The following is a 17,918-nucleotide window of genomic DNA, read 5'->3' on the forward strand; positions in this document are numbered from 1 at the left end:
TAATCTTATATCTGAAAATACCCCCTAGCATCTTATCAGAGTAGCTGGGCCCCAAAGCAGTACAGCATGCTAAAGAATAATAATGGCAGTATCCCCAGGAATGTGGCAGCAAATAAAGGAGAATTCCAGGGACCTCAGGGCATAGATAATGGCCTGCCTTGCTTAATTCTCGACCACATTCCAATGGTAGCCAGTTTCTAGGTTGTACAAATGTATCTTATTAAGACAGTCTGGACAGTAATGTGAGCAGTTTTTCCTTTCCTATGCTTAAGTAGATGATTAGAAAACAACCAATATTTATTCAATGCTTAGGGAAATACAAAGTTTAGATAAAAACCTCAAAGTTGGAAAGGAGTATGGAGTTCATATAACACAACTAAGCAGGAATGCTGACAATAGTCTTAACAAAACAATTAGTCGTCCAGTTGTTGCCTGAAGATCTCCAATGTGTGGGGAAACCAACGGTTTTCCTGAGGCATTCCTCAAGAAGCTCATAGTCAAGTAGACCTATGAAGTCTCTTCTAGCTCCCAACTTTTTCTGATCATATAATCTTATGATCCTGCTCTCCTCTATCTTGAAACAAGAGGTAAAGGTATAGGAGTACAGAATGGAAATATCCTACAAAATCAGACTGCTAACCTTCTTCCTGAAGGCAGAGGCAATGAGAGAGAAGGGGATAAGCACAGAGAACTTAGGGACTCCCAGAGAGGAAATTCATCTAATGCCTAGTGGCAGTTGTCCCAGACCATTACTTTCCATTTTCATAGCTGAATTATGGAGCAAAATGCAATACCTGGTGCAACTATACATACTGAGGCTATAATTTTTTTTTTGTACTGAGTACTGATCAATGCACTAAGAATATCATCAACCTTTTTGCTATAGGGAGATTGTTGTTGTATCACTTTGGTTTTTAACAGGATTTAACCTATGTAATGAAATTTGGCACCAGGTATATAACTTTTAGATGGCCTATACTCAGAATATTTTATAAAATAAATTGGGAGATCCATCTATTATGAAATGGTACTTCATAAGTTCTAATTGGGAACTAACTCATATTTATTAGGTCAAGAGGCTTGAATTTTTGAGCTGGCAGGGGTATATTCTTCTCTTTAATGCGCATACATGATTCTCATCATTCCTAATAGGAATTATGCATGAGATTAGGAATACAAATATATTCCATCCATGTAGCTGTTTCATCCATAATTTCAATTAAAATAATAGCATGGATTAATTTATAAGTTCCTACTTCTATTTTTTCCACAGTGGGAAACTTGAATAATAAAGAAAACCAAAACTTTTATTATTCCTTGGTAATTAAGTCACAAAAACCAGAAGGGAACTGGAGGCTAAGAGTTTTGCTATTGTAGGATGCATTAAACAATATGCCATTTATTTCTAGCAACACATTTATAACTGGACAAATCTTGGAAAGTTTCAGAAATTCTTTTCAGATCAAGTGAGTGCTTTGCCTAAACTGCATGTTAATGCTTGAGATAAAAATTGTGATGAAGTTAGAAAAGCAATTTGTGGATAGGGATGTATACTGTTCATGGAAGCATCATGTCAGGTTTATATAAATGGCAACTTCATACACCACTAATTATGGGTACTGTCTCAACTCACCTCCTCCCCACCATGAAGTTTTAGTATTCTGGGGTTTAGGATATAAAAAGGTCACATAAAAACATGGCCCAAATGACAGATGTAGTCCATTTCTTTAAAACCTCATTAAGATAGTATATTAAAAAAAAGATTTCCTAAAAAATTTTCTCCTCTGTGCAATATAATTAAAAAGAATCCAATTAAAATTTTCTATAAAGGTTTGTTTTGGTGGGTTTTTTTTTTATTTTTCCCCTTTGTGCAATTTAGGAATAAGACAGAAATACAATCTCTGGCTTCATTTCTAGTGAATTACCCTCCATCTTCTCTGTCTTCTTATTCCTCTGCTCTCCTTTTCCCCTTTGACTGCTTTCCTCCTTGCCTGATGCCCCACCTTTCTCTACTCCAGGTTTTTGCCCTTTCCTGCTCTCTTCCTCTGCCTCTACCTCAGTAGAATGCTTCTCTGTTGAAGCCCCTGCCTGTCTGACTCAATCAATTTATCTGTCTCCTGGTTACTCCCCTTCAGGCATATTTGTTTGTGGTAGTCCCCTGCTCTCTGCTCTCAAATAAACCTTTTGCTGTAGATTCTCCCCTTTTCTCCAAGGTCCCTGACCTTCTAACCTTGTCTTTATCTATACTGCTTCTTGACCAACACCGCCACAGAAGCTGTGTTTCCCAGGGCCTCTCTGTGCACCTTTCTGAGCTCCTTTTCCTATCATTCCTGCCTGCCTTCCACATTCTGATTGGCTGGGGTGAGCCACCTGTCACTCATTATTCACCTCCCTTTCTTTCCTCAGCCTGTAACAACCCCACATGCACTCCAGATCCATCACAGCATTCGAAATGAGCTCAAACCTCAGATAATGGGTTTCCATGGTGAAATTTTGTATGCACAATGTTCCAGTTCCAAATTTTCCATAATGTATACTCTTCTCTCCCCTGCTGCCCCCTTTCTCCCTTTTATCCCTAATTAAAGGACATGATTTTTGTATTGCATCAGGGAAGATCAGCTGTGAATGGGTTTCGGTGCAAGCAGGCAGTCAGTGGGGCAGACAATCACATTCTTTAGAGAAAGAGTAATAAGCTAGATTGGTATTGCATTTGAATTTGTGATGCAAATAGACACAATATGTCATCACCGAATTTTCCGAGTTGCTCAGCGAACGCAAGAAGACTCTAAATTTTGTAATGCAGCTCTTTAAGTAGTGGACCAGACACACCACCAATCATGACTTCAAAATGCCAAGGATCAGATTTCCTTTTTTAAGCAGGGTTTCTTTTCTAAAGTAATTATTTGGATCTTTTCCTTCTGTGTTCCCTTGCATCACTCCTTCTTCCTACCCCCCAGGGTTCCATTTGCCTGGCTGGAATCTTCACAACTCATTCACAACTCACCAGATCTGTTTTAGCAGAACACATGGCAAATTGTTTATAACCTAATCTGTGTTTGTTATCATCTACCCCAAATGCCCTCATCACATGAACACCAATGTGAAACCAGCAAGAGAGATAATGTACCTAAGACCTTTATTACAACTTCAGCTTTGGGAGAGAAAGGTATAGAGTGAAGGATGTCATTTCTTAACCCTAGCATCTCAAATATCATTATCTATCTTAACATTCAGAACTTCTTGCATATGCCTTAAATTACTAGTATGGCTTCTTCATTTTAATGAGTCTTAGCCTACCACAGCCTTAAAGTAAATGCTAGCAGAGGAACAAGGGGAGAAAGCATCTCTTACGAACAATTTTGCTTTGGAAAACTTGAAATTGTTGGTGATTCTTCCCATGATTAGTATACATAACTGTGCCAGTGTTGACAGGAGATGTTCTAGGTAGGTGGGTAAGTAGGTGGGGGAGAGGGGAGGCAGGTGGGTGTATGTGTGGGTCCTTCACAAAACAAAGAAGAGAGTGATGTGTCTAAATTACAGAACTTGTCCGTAAAAATCTTTTGATTCTTATTATCACAGCACTATGTTTTTCATTTTGAGATTGTTCTGTCTTAAGAGTAAAGCATCCCTATAGGTAACATTGAATATGGCTGTGTGCCTTGAAAGAACAGGAAATCCTCTATGGGGCTGTAGCAGGGTTAACCTTTAAGACACAAGACATGAGATCTTAGAGAAAGAAAGGATCTTAAAGATAATCTTGCCAGACTCTCTCATTTTATAGATGATAGCTGAGGGATTGAGAGGTTAAGTAAATTCCTCAAGGCCCTAAAACTAATTGTTTTAGAAACAGCAGGGCATAGGGGAGAGAAGGCTGGATCTGGAATCAAGGATGCTTTTGTACAAAACCTACTGTAGACACTTACTAGCTAAGGAACTCTGGACAAGTGAAAAGCTCTCAGAGCCTCAATTTCCTCATGTATAAAATTAAGATTCAATTCAATTCAATAAGGAATAACTAAATTTCAACTATGGGACAGGGGCTGTGCTAGGTGCTAGGCGTACAAAGCTATTGCAGTAGTCTTCTAGTTGGTTTCTCTGCTTCAGATCTCCCCTCACTCCTGCCCACTCTGCATACAATTGTCAAATCAATCTTCCTAAAGTGCAGGTCTGACCATGCCATCCCTATTCAACAAAATCCAGTAGTTTCCTATCACCTCCAAAATCAAATATAAAATCATTGGTTTAGCATTCAAAACCTTCCACCATTTGACACCTTCCTACCTTTATAGTCTTCCATCCTGCTCACCCCTACATGTTTTGTCAGCCAAGGACACCGGCCTTCTTGTTGTCCTTTCCACAAGGTACTACATCTCCTGACCCCAGGCATTTTCAATGGCTGTCCCTCAGGCCTGGAATGAGCTTTTTCCTAATCTCCACCTCTTGGCTTTCCTGGCTTCTTTCAAGTCCCAGTTAAAATCCTACCTTTTGCAAGAAGCTATTCCTGATCCTTCTTAATGCCACTGCTTTCCTCTGTTGATTATGCCTAATTTAGCCTGTATATAAGTTGTCTGTACATAGCTGTTTGCATGTTGTTTCCCTCATTAGATCTCAAGCTTTTTGAGACCAGGGATTATCTTTCGTCTTTCTTGGTATCCCCAGGGATTAGCATAGTGTCTGGCATATAGCAGCCACTTAATAAATGTTTCTTGACTGACTAACAAAAGGAGACAGTTCCAGCCCTTAAAGAACTTTGTTACTACCTCACTGGAATGCTGTGACATACAAATGAGATCGTGAATGTAAAGTGCTTATGTCAATGTCATGTTGTTAGTTAGAACCTAGAACCAGAATTTGGGTCCAGTTTGTAAAATATGGATATCCTTAGGGCACTGAGGAAAGACCAATATGCAGTTTTACCCTTGATGTAGAAAAATAGATCCCACTGGCAAAAGTGCCAGAACATCTCATTTAGCTAGACACATGATTGATTGGGCAATGACTACCTACAAACTCTGCCTACAAATGGACAACTGTATGCATTGATATTTCTCTTCTTGGTTTCTATGCTTACAATTCAAGAAGTAATGGAGGAAATGCTGGGTTAAAAAACCAAGTTCTGATACTTAGTAGTTATATGACCTTGGGTAAATTATGTTATCTCGAGGAAACTGAGGTTCTTCATCTATAAATTGTGGGGTATACAGGTGATAACCATACTTATCCTATCTGCTTCACAGGTTTGTTTTTGACAAAAGCATTCCATAAGCTTTAAGAGGCAATAAAACTGTACTATTTGTCTATGGAATTGTTTGATAATGTAAAATGTTTCTTTCCAAGGGATCTCAAGTAATGTCTCACATCTTTATCTATATCTCTTCTAACCTGGCTGTTAGTGGCTAATGGAATTGCGGTGCAGAGGATTCTGGTACAATTGAGGCAACTACATTGGTAGGGGCTGTAGCCACTGGCAGAAAACCAAGACCTAAAATTCCTGTTTTGCTAAGAATACCAGAGAACCATGTAGGAGGAGTGAAATCTCACTTACCTGGCCTTCCAGGTAGTGAGGGTGAAGGTAGCCGGTATTACATATAAAATGATTGCTTTAGACCAATGGTTTCAAACTTAAATAGAAACTTAACTGCTAAGCCATACATAAAGAACCCTGCAGGCCACTCATTGACTGAGAAAACCACATATTAATAATATCTGTGTTCTATTGTATTTTTATTTATTTAAAACAATTCCCCAATTACATTTTAAACTGTTTTGTTGCACTTGAGAGTGCTGACTGAAATGCTGCCCATAGACTGCATGCTTGACACCTATGGTTCACACAACTCAGTCTACCCTTGTGGAGTGTCTGTGATTCTGTGAAGAGCTGTTAACTATACGTTAACATAATGAAATACTACAATCCAATTAAGATAGACAATTATGAGAAGTACAAATAAATCTTGATGAAATAATGCAAAGTAAAAAAAAAAATCAGAATCTAAAGAGTGGCCTACATACTTACTGAAAATCATCATGAGGAAAAGTGAATGAGAATTAAAGGACAAGAATCATGTTGGGGACTTTGAGACTGGAAAAGTATCATGCATCTACTGATATTAATTAATTTGAATTTAAATAATTACTAAGTGTAGTTGTTTGAATTGATGTCTAATGCTATGTTCCTAACAGATTATTTAATCAAAATAATGGATTACTAATATTGCAGAACATACCAACACTCTATACCTTGGCATGTCTTTCCTTCTCTAGCTTTCCTTTCTTTTTTCTGCTCCCCAACCCCTGTGTTAACTGACTGGCCACCTTATAAAACTAAATCAAGTTTTAAAATATATGGTATTTGTAGAATATATCTTTACATTCCCTCTTCTAAATGTAAAAACAAGGTGACTATAACATTTTATCATTTCCTTCCACAAATCAAAACTAAATCAGTTGTTAACTTCTACATTACCTTAGACTGATTTTCTTATTGTATGTCAATGGTTTTTTAAAAGTAACCCTCTTCTCATTCCTAATGTATATAATAACATTCTTCCCCAGTGTTCAAAGAACTTCATAATTACCTATCTCTCATACCACCACAAGGCCAAATAATTTATTGGTGAAAGTAACCTTAAATGCAGATCTAATCCCTTCATTATATATACGAGGAAAACAGGCCCAGAGAGGGGAAATGATTTATTTGAAGGCACACAGTTAATGACAGACCTAAGATTCAAATCCAGGTCTCTTGGCTGAACTAGGGTTCAGTGATAATACCACTACATCACTTTGTAGGGAGAAGGAATGCAATTTACAGCTACCATAGAAAGTGTGTGCCAATCTCATGTCAAGAAGTAAGTTCAGAAACAAAGCATGCTTTCTGGTCCAAGAAATACTCATTGTTTTATACATAGACTTCTTTCTTGGGCCAAGATTGATAACAAAACACTAGGTTGAAATTATACATATATGGGGCTTAAGGCAGGCCTGCAAGGTTGCTGGGTATGCAGGGAAGAAAAGAAAAGAAACACACAGAAGAAAAGAAACACATAATTGATTGCAAATGCAGATCAGCAGTGTGCCATGGCAGACACCACCTTGGTTCAATTCCCATATAAGACATTTATTAGCTGTGTGATCACCGATAAATCAGTTAATATCCTAGAACCTCAGCTTTCTTTTCTGAAAAATGGGGATAACAATGCTTCTATTATCAATGAGAAAAGTCCTTAGAAAATACTAAACTATTATATAGTAACTTTTATACAGTGCTTTAAAGATCATAAAATACTTTATAACGTTTCATTTGATGCTCATATAAATGTGGGAAACTTGGAAAATTTGGGACTTCTTTGACATGAATTGATATTTTGATATTTTGCTACATTCCCACTATCAGGGCAGGTGGCAGTTCTTTCATTTCATGCCTCTTTGTTCTGTGGTATTCGCTGAACATATTCCTATTGGTGATCATTGGAATGAGCTTTGTACTGGAAATTACAGAACAAAAATAACTAATGGGGAATTGATAACCAATATGAGTAAAGAGATAGGAAGAAGGTACCCAGTTGCTGTTGGTGAATTCAAGACACCTGGAACAGGTGAAAAAACTAGATGTGCTTGTTGAAAAATCAGGAAACACAAAACTAGAGAAGGATCAATGTCTTCACTTTCAAAAGAGAGAATAGAATGAATTTACAAACTATAGACCAGTGAGCTTGACTTTAATTCTTGGGAAGTTCTAGAAGTGATCATTAAAGAGATTGTTGGTGAACAACTAGAAAGGGAAGCAATGGTAACCAAAACCCAATATGGCTATATCAAGAATAGTTCAGACCAATAAAATTATATTTCCATTTTTGACAGGATTACCAAAGAACTAAATTAAGGGAATATCATTTACATAATTGTCCAGAATCTTAGTGAAACTTTTTAATGAAATATCTCATACAAGAGAGAGAGATATTGATTAGACAATAAAACATTCAGAATTGGGGGAATCAATTAATCAATCAACATTTATTTATTTATTACCTACTACATACCAGACACTTGGACAGCCTCAAAGAGAAAATGCTAATGGTTCAATGTCAACATGGTAGGAAGTTTACAGTGGAATACCCACTTGCCCCTGTGCTGTTTAATACTTTTAGCAATGATTTGGATAACAAATGCATAGATGATATGTTCATTAACTCTGCAGATGTTGCAAAGCTGGAAAGGATAGCTAATGCGGTATATGGCAGAGTCAAGATCTGAAAGGATTTTTGAGAAGCTAGGGCATTTTGCTGAAAAAATTCTGAAAAAGAACTAGGGGTTTTAGTAAACTACAAGCTCAATATAAATCAGCAAACAAAAGCTAATTCATCTTGCACTGCATTAAGAAAAGTATAGCTTCAAAAAGTAAAGAGGTGATAGTACCAATGCACCTCAATTCTAGGCATCACAACTTAAGAAGCACATTTATAAGCTATAGAGTAACCAGGATGAAGAGGGATTTTGAATCTATGTCATATGAAAATTAGTTGAATGAACAGTACATATTTATACTGGCTATTAGATGACTCAAATGATACATAATAGCTATGTATTTGAAGTGCTAACATGTGAATAAGGGACCACACTTGTTCCATTTGACCCCAGAGAGAAGAACCTGGAAGAATGGGAGTTAAAAAAATATATATTTAGACTCAATGTCAGGGAAAAAATGTCCTAATGACTGGAGTTGTCCAAAAGTGGGATGTCTCCCTTAAAAGGTCCCTCTCTTTTTAAGTCTTCCAGATGAGCTTACATGACCATTTATTGGGTATGTTATTGTGGGGATTTCTTTTTATCAGTTGGATTGTATCACCACTGAGGTCACTTTCAAAATCTCAAATTCTCTGATTCTGTCCCCAGCTATCCTATTGTTATCCACTACTTTTGCTACATGAAGAGCTTTTTTCATCCTATATGTACTTGATGATATATTCTCCTTCTCATGTGAAAATCATTGTTGATAATAAATCACTGCTTATTTACATTCATAGTATATCTCTCCATGGCCCTTTGGATCACCTGGAATCTTGACTCTTCAGAGATCTAGGTATTCTCTATTTTGTATCCACATAGCAACACTGGGAAAAAAGTTTTGAAAAGATAGTGCTCTCTTGCATAGCTTTGGGATCATTAAAAGTGTTGTGAGAGTTATTTTAAACATAAATTCACAGGATTATAGCTCTAGAGATGGAAAGGATCTTAGAGGTCACTGTCTAAAACCACTTTTCTTTCAAAGATGAGGAAATTGAGATCCAGGAGGTTTAAATTTTTTGACCTAGTCACACAGAGCTGAAATTCTACCTGAGGGACCATGACTCCAAGCTCTTTCTATTTCACCACACTGTTACCCAGTTGTTCCCTTCCTCCTCTTAATCATGGCCCATTTCATTGTCAATCTTCAGTATCTATCTAAAGTTTATGAACTGGTGGGAAAACTTGTATGGAGGTTTTCAAAAACTATGACCACAAAGCATAAACTCTGGTAAGTGCTAAGAAACTAGAAAGGCTTTGAATATAGTAATAGCAATGAGGGCTACTGTCTGACCTTTGTTTCAGTTAAGGAGAGAAAAGTTAGAGCTGGGCACAAGAAGGTCATCCACTATTCGACCAAACCCAACAGCAACACAACATAATAATAGCTAGCATTTATATAATGCTTACTATGTGCCAGGTACTAAGTACTTTATAATTATTATCTCACTTGACCCTTCTAAAAATCCTGTGAGGTGTTATTATCCCCATTTTATATATAAGGAAAACAGAGTTTATCTGACTTGGCCAGAGGCACATAGCTAGTAAGCATCTGAGGTCACATTTGAACTCAGCTCTTTCTGACTCCAAGCCCAGTGCTCTATCCACTGTACTACCTAGCTGCCCCTAGGGAATTTGGTAATAACTGAGATGTCATCATAGCAAATACATATTCTTCACTGAGACCCACTAGAACCTGTACCTTTCTCTTTGTCACCATGCCTAGTACGCTGTATGCATTAGAGCATTAAAATCTTTTAAACATCCAACTAATAATTACTTTTAAAATGTCTGTATTTCGAGTAAGAGGAAAATGCCAATAAAAGCAGTGACTTAGTCAAAGTTGGAAATATGACTAAGTTTTTCTTTGCTGTCATCTTTTCCTCTTAGGATCCCTTCTCTACCTTCTATTAGCATTTTTTCCTCCCCCACTATCTATGTAGGTCTCCTTTTACCTTCAAGCTTCTATTCTATGGCCCTTTTCTGTTTCCTGAAGAATCACCGCTAAGATATTAACTGATAATTAAATATTCAGTGACATTTTAAAAATTCTTTAAGAACATTCAAAGGAATGAAGCTATAATAGTGGAATGATTAAAGGAAGGGATGATATCGTAGAATTGCAATGTTTTGTTTAGGGCTCCTTTAAAGCAACAATCTATATTCATCGACCTATTTTACCCTTAAGAAGCACAAACTATGTAAAAAGAATTTTGTCATAGTTACAAAGACACTAAAGTCATCAATTAACCAAGAAAGTTAAAAACAACATGGTGAAAAATGGATTGGATTTGGAGTCAGAAGACCTGGCTTCAAATTTCAGCTCTGCTATTTATCAAATGTATAATATTGGACAAGCCATTTAGCCTGCATGAACCTTAGTTTTCCTCATCAGTGAAATGGGTATAATACTACTTGTTTGTCTCTCTCACAAGATCATTGTGAAGAAAGCAGTTCAAGCATTATATAAATGCAAGAAACTGGTATTCACGTGAAAAAGAATTCTTGAACTCTTACCCCATACATAAGATTATCACTTCATTTATTGTATAGCTGTATTAGTTCTTATTAGAAATGCATACAACTGCTTCTGGGGATGACAAATTATAAACTAATAGACATTTGAGACGGTCCAACATCATCAGCACTAATGCGTTATTACCCAAATCACTGCATTATTTTCCCCCTCCCCACAAAAAGAATAGTTCACGCTGAAGCCCACAGCAAAGCAATAGTAAAGTCAAACATTATCTTTTAGCATAACTTCCAGTGCTTGACCAATGGATCTTGAGAGGACTCCTTTGTCCACCTCCAATCCATGTGTAGTCTCACACTGGACAAAGATGAGTTTTGGAAACCTTTCATGCTAATAAAAATTGTGTCCAATTAATCTTATTTCTACATGCGCTAGGGCAGCTGGTTAGTTAGAAAACTACTACGGTGAAAACTTTTGTAAAGTGAAGAATCTTTTGTGAAATAAATAATAAATAATCTTTCATGTATATTTTTTTGGAAATCTAGACTTCCATATTCAGGTTTGCTTAAAACAGGTTACATGTATCATCTTTTATTCTCTTAAAAGTCTTTAAAAGACATCTAAGGAAGCACATAGAATTGGGGATTGAGGGGGATCATATAAAAAGGGAAGACAGAAAGTACAGGAATCCCAGATGTAATTTTCATAAAGGAATCAGTTTATCGGATGCTTGGCAGAAGTTATGCTTTCACATGCTTCTAACATCTTAACTACTACACACAAAACTTCCCTATGAAAAGCTAGTGATTTTCAAGTTGGATTCTAGTGGGAAAAAAAAAAAGTTGCCATGTTGTCAGGTATGGGGAGGGACAGTGGTCTCTTTTAGTACAATTTTCTATTGAAGAGCTTATGGGCAAGATTAGCAATGCCTACAGACACTCCATTTTTTACTGACCAAATTTCAGACACACCCAAAAGGCAATTAAATCCAGACCCTTATTGGAATACTCACAGAGGCCTGGAGATTAGGCTTTCAAATTGAATTTGGATAGCCTGTTCCTATTTATGACCCTACACATTCAGTATATAGAAGACAATTTTGGGCTTTGCAAAAGTCTCTCATAAATCTAAATTACATATACTATCCTACTGTGAAGAGGCAGAGTGTAAATCATATCTTCCTAGATTGTCCAGAATGGGGGCCTAGGGGTGTTTTCCCTCCTATCAATTTTCTCAGTTTTCATTACATTTTGTTTTGGAATGGGTGACAAGTTTCCTAGTGTAAGTACCACACTGATGGAAACAGGATATGAGAGAGACAGCAAAAGCATATTCCTGGCCCCCCCCCACTCCCTACTTCTCTTATATACTGAATAAGGATCAAAGTTTCCTGATGTACTTATTATGTGGCTTTCCTTACAGACCCAGAGGGTAATTGAATGACTCCCCAAGAGGAACGGAGGTTTTAAAAGAGCTGCTGTCTGATATGTAGAAGGGCAAATGGAAACTGGGCTACAGCACATGAAAGCATATCTTCTCCTGCTCAGAATATAAACTTCTGTATGCAAGGGCAGCAGCATCCAAAGCATGGTACCATCCCAGTGACCTTCAGAAGTCTTTCTAACTCCCTACATATGGACAAGGTGAACTGTGGTAAGTGAACTGAGAAAGTAGTACTAGGAACTTTAAAAACAAACAAACTAGTTTTGGGAGGGAAGCAGAACTTCCATGTGGTCAGTAAGGGGTGTTACTGTTACATTGCCAATCTTTGCAACCCACCTCTCAAAGTCTAAAACTTCCAAAGTCATATAGGTGTAATTTATTTTACTTATTAATCATCCAAGAGTTTTGATTCTTCACATTCATTTTGAAGGCTTTCGAAATGGGGATCTTTACTTTTTATGTGTCATGGAGCATGAAAACTGACTGGTGAAGCCTTTCTCAGAATAATGTTTTATAAGCAAACAATAAAATATATAGAATGGCATAGGAAACAAATTATATTGAAATACAATTCTCTCTAACTCATTTTCTGTGTGTCTGCCTTTCTCTCCTTGCCTTCCATATATATACACACATACAAGCAAGTATATGGGATAGGTTAAGAATCTGTAATAAAGGTTTAAAGTCTAAAACACAGATTTAGGACCTTTTTTTTGGTGGAGGGTTAGGTAGAGGAAGCAATCTTCCAATCCTTATCCATCACATGCAAGATAATTTTCTATTTAAGTAATATATCTCAGTGAAATCAACAGTGGATTGTTTGGGGATTCTGACCAACTGAGATGTCATATTCACAACACTTATAGCCTGTGAATATCACGTAGAACCAGGGCCAGTAGTCTCCATTATCTCACCTGAGTGAATGTAACAAGGGCTAAGGAATGATTAAAAGTTGACGAAGTAATTTTCCTAAAAAGCAAATGTGACCATATACATTACTCCATTGAACAAGCTCCACTAGTTCTCTATCACTTATATAAACAATAATAAACAATAATAACCTCTTCCTCTGTTTAATGTACAAAGCCCTTCACAATCTGGCCCTAACCTAACTTTCCATCTTTATTATAAATTATTCTTTGAAGCTTAATTTCCTCATCAGTAGAATGGGGATGATAATACCTGCTCTACCTACTTCAAAGTGTTCTTGTGAGGATCAAATGAGATAATTTATTTGAAGCCCCTGCAAAAATGATATAGAAATGTTATTATGATTATTATTGGTGAGAAGTCAGGCAGAAAAGAGTAGTACGTGTATGTGCTGGGGGAGGGGGAGAAAATTTAGCACAAAACACCTATTGGTTCCACACAATACCTACCATCACTGGTGGCATTTTCAGTAATGAAAGATGGTCTACAATTGTGAAGTATTAATTAATAAATGGTAATAAAGTATCATTCAGTCCCTAAATGTTAACACTGATAACTTTGGGAGTTCAAGAGTATTAAATAACTTTGAACAAATCCTGGAAAGGTGTATTATTTTGATTGATGAAAGTTAATTTATTTGTTCCTAGGGGACTTTTTCTTTCTATCTTCTCTTTGTTTATAAAAATAGATTTCATTTAGGTATTCTCTACTGATGAGAAGAGGGCCAAGTGGGCTCACCTAAATCAGTCAGAGGACAAAGAGGTCTAACTAAAGATTAACAGAAAGAGCTTACATAAAAGAATAAATGAACATTTCATTTTGAGACTTCTTTTTAAAACTGTGGGCTGTCATGTTGTCTTATGTATTTGCTGAAAATGCCTTGCTTTATATGCACACTTTTTTTGTTGCAGGGTGCAGAGGTCAGAGGGCATTTACTCTGCTTATACTTACCTGCTTCCAGGAGCTCAAGGTTTAGTGTTCTGTGTGGATGGGAGGAGGGAAATGCAAAAGGACCTGTGCTAATGTCAGTAGTGGTGGTGATGATGCATTAAACAAGTCACCTGCCATCTCGTGACATCATGCAGGGACTGGGAATTCAACTGCCATGAGATACATGACTTCTTTCTGACTTGGCAACAGTCTAGCCCAAATAAATGCTTTGTCTTGAATAAATTTATGCTTTATTTTTTGCTTTGTTTTGGTTTCTATTAACTATCTAGACATTGATGCAGTTGGGCACCTGGGAATAGGGGAATGGGGAGAGGTAGAACAACTGAAATGAAATGACAAATTCTGCATGCTGTAACCATGCACTAAAAGAGATGTCTGATGGGGTGGGATCTTTTTATAAATCATAAAGGAGAAGGAGAGAGGAAATCACTCAGCTGTGAAACAACATATTTCACATTATGTGTGAGATGGGGCTTTTTACCCTTTCCTCAGACACCTCCAGTGTTAATCCAATCCAACTGACAAATCTCAATTGGGCACCTATTCTGTATGAGGTTTTAGGCTCAAGATTTGCACCATTTTCCTTAGATAGACACAGAAGTAGATATAGATATATTCCTCCTGAGTTATGTTGAACTATTGCCTTTCTTTTAGAAGATAACTCAAATATTATCCCCTCCATGACTTCTGCCCTCATCACCTCATACCTGGATACCTGTTAATTTCTCTCCCTGTCTCAACTCTGCCTCATTCTAGCCTAGCCTTCACTAAATGCCTAAGTGATCTTCCTAATGCATAGGTCTGACCACATCATCTAGTCTCCCCACTAGATAAATTATATTGCCTCCCTATTACCTCCAGGATCAAATATAAAATACAGTTTGACTTTTAAAGCTCTTCATAGTTTGGCCCCTTCCTACTTTTCCAGTCTTCTTACATTTTATTCCCTTTTACATAGTCTAGGATTCAGATACACTGGTCTCCTTGCTGTTCTTCACACAAGACAATAATTCATCTTCCAGTTCCATTCATTTTCACTGGCTATCATCCATCTGAAAGGTTCCTCTTCGTCAGCTCCTCCTCCCAGCTTCAAGACCACACAAATTCAACCTTATGTAAGAGGCCATCCCCATCTCATCCCATCTCCCCAGCTGCTAATGACTTCAATTCACCTACAATTTACACTATGTGTCCTGTATGTGTATAATTGTTCATGTTATATCCCCTATTAAAATGTTTGCTCATTGATGACAGAGATTGTATTTTGCCTTTTTGTATCCCCCTCTAATACTTAATAAATGCCTGCTGATGATTTGTTGAATAGATAAGTAATAGAATAAGAGAACTTTAGAGTTGGGATGTATATGAGAAACCATCTAATCCATAGACCTCACTTTACATATGAAGAAACTGAACCTCACCACTTAGCAGAGTGATTTTCTTGAAGTCATACATCTAGTAAGTGGCAAAGCCCAGATGGACAGTTAGAGAGCTGAAGAGATGAATGAAACATTTTATAAATCAAAAGCCTGAGAAGTAGAATAAAAAGGGGCTTCTTATCTTAGAAGTGGGAATGTTATATTTATAACAAGAAATATTGTTTTTCCTGCTTTCTCAATAGGAGAGAGGTAGAAAGTAGGGAGGAGAGAAGGGAAATCTTCATTTAAGAAAATTAAATTTAATTAAAAATAGAAGTAGGGATGTTAGATGAATGGATTTTCTAATATTTCTCACCAGCCACTGTTTATTAAAATATCATCTACTGTTTATTCATTACTTACTTATGAGGACCCAAAGTGTAACCCAAATTAAGCTAGTGAATTACTTCTCAGTAGGATTTAGACACTTTAGGATGTGTATTAACTCAACCAAAACAAATAAAATAAAACACAAAAACCTTGCAAAACCTTTCAAAGTGCCCACTACATAGGAACATGGGATTTAGAGCTAGAAGTGATCTAGAGAAAATATAAACCAGCATTTTCTTCTCTATAGACAATAATTATGACATTTACATAGCACTTAAAAGGTTTGCAAATTACATACACACAGATACACACACACACACACACACAAAATATGTGTGCCCCTGACTATTAGCACATTAATTAGTACATGTGTACTATGGTTAACAGTAAAAGGAGTTCTAAAGTGGGTAATAAATTCGCTTTCAGAATGCTTATTTCTACAGATATTTGCATTATCACAAATTATTTAATTGAATTATCATGTATGCACCCATTTGTTTACATGTTGTGTGCCTACAGTAGAATGTAAGCTCCTTGAAGGCAGGAACTTTCCCTTGCTCCAACAAATCCAACAAATAGTTCCTCAGTTCTACCATGTCCTTACTATGTTCCATACACAGTGCTGGATTTTCAGGATATAAGCATCTAAACGGCATGGTCACTTTCCTCAAAGAACATATATTCTTCTTGGAGGGGTGAATAAACAGACACATACTATAGAAGAAAGGGAGCAACAAGGGCAAAGGAAAGGTTAGATGGAGAGTTCCAGAAATACATAAAGAAGGAAAAATCAATCAGTCACTGAGTTTTTGTTAAATGCTTGAAGCTATGGAGGAATCAGGGAAGAGAAATGGAGATGAGAGTAGCAAAGCTGAACCTTAATGAAAATGAAGGGTTATAAAAAGCACAGATAAAGGGGTGCATTCCAGGCAGGCATGATGGCAAATTCAGAGAAGTTAGGGATGACATGTCTACATTGGAGAATAACAAATAGTCTAGTTTGGCTATGTCACAGACTGTGTACATTCCAAAGCTATGTCCTGCCTAGAACCTGAGCTCCATGGAGAGTATCTCCCCCTTCTACATGCTGTTCCAAAGCAAACACTACTCTGGTTGTCTTAGTTTCTAAAGTAATATAGAAAGAACACTTAAGATGAAGTATCAAATGCCTAGAAAAACCTCAGAATTTATCATTTCCAACCCTTTCATTTCACATTTGAGGGAGCTGAGAACCAGAGAGTTTAAGTGGTAGTAACCATTAGATGTATGATTCAAATCCAGCTTCTTTTACCCTAGAGTCATTGCTCTTTCTATCATGCCATGCCACATACCCCCACACCCCTCAATAGAAGAACAAGTAAAGTTATGGCTAAGGAACCTGGTTTAAAAAATTCTTTATCCAGGTACACAAATAGACATATCTCATGTTTTCAGCAGGAGTTATAAATGTGCATTTCTAATTTTCAAAGAGATAACTCCATATTCTCTAAGCTAAACATTCACAGTTCCTTCCATTAGTATTCATAGTGCTTGGTCTCCTTATGTCCTTTCCCATCCCTACATACATTTTTATTTAAGAGCAATGTGTAGGGACTCTTTTGGGAAGCAGGGGTTAAGATACTAAGAAAGAGATAGGAAGGAGTGTAATGTAGTGACCTAAGACTGGGCTTCCTCATATCTAATTTTTTAATACTTTGAGACTTCCTCATAGAGACCCATTTCAATAAAATGAAAGCTCCTTGAGGGTAGGAATTTTCATTATTGTCTAGTAGAGTGATTTTCATCTAGCAGGTGTTTAATACATTTTTGACTTAAACTCTGAAAGGCAAGTAGTATAGGTATTAAAGAACTCATTTTTTTTAGATGAAGAAAGTAAGGCTCAGAGGGATTAAAGTGACTGACTCATGGTCACTTAGCTAGTAAAAGTCAGAGGAAGCCTGGATACCAGGTTTTTGACTCCAAAATCAGTTGTTTTTCAATTATACCATGGTATGCATTTGATGTGTCCTAGAAGCCAGAAGAAAACAAAAGTTCCCTCATATTTTTCCCATACACATCTGACAAGGACCTACATGGGAAGGGAA

At 36.9% G+C, this 17,918-nt stretch overlaps 1 protein-coding gene and 1 long non-coding RNA gene across 4 annotated transcripts in view; one reads left to right on the forward strand and one right to left on the reverse strand.

The window, feature by feature from the left end:
* MYT1L (myelin transcription factor 1 like) overlaps positions 1–17,918 on the reverse strand; it is a 685,202-nt gene that overhangs the window by 568,359 nt on the left and 98,925 nt on the right. The window lies entirely within an intron of this gene.
* LOC110193840 (uncharacterized) lies at positions 12,191–15,337 on the forward strand. The gene is made up of 2 exons (XR_002320560.2): positions 12,191–12,415; positions 15,045–15,337. It is a non-coding gene; the product is annotated as an uncharacterized LOC110193840 (long non-coding RNA).

Source organism: Phascolarctos cinereus, unplaced genomic scaffold, assembly GCF_003287225.1.
Source record: "Phascolarctos cinereus isolate Bilbo 61053 unplaced genomic scaffold, phaCin_HiC Scaffold_2;HRSCAF=192, whole genome shotgun sequence".
Classification (NCBI taxonomy): domain Eukaryota; kingdom Metazoa; phylum Chordata; class Mammalia; order Diprotodontia; family Phascolarctidae; genus Phascolarctos; species Phascolarctos cinereus.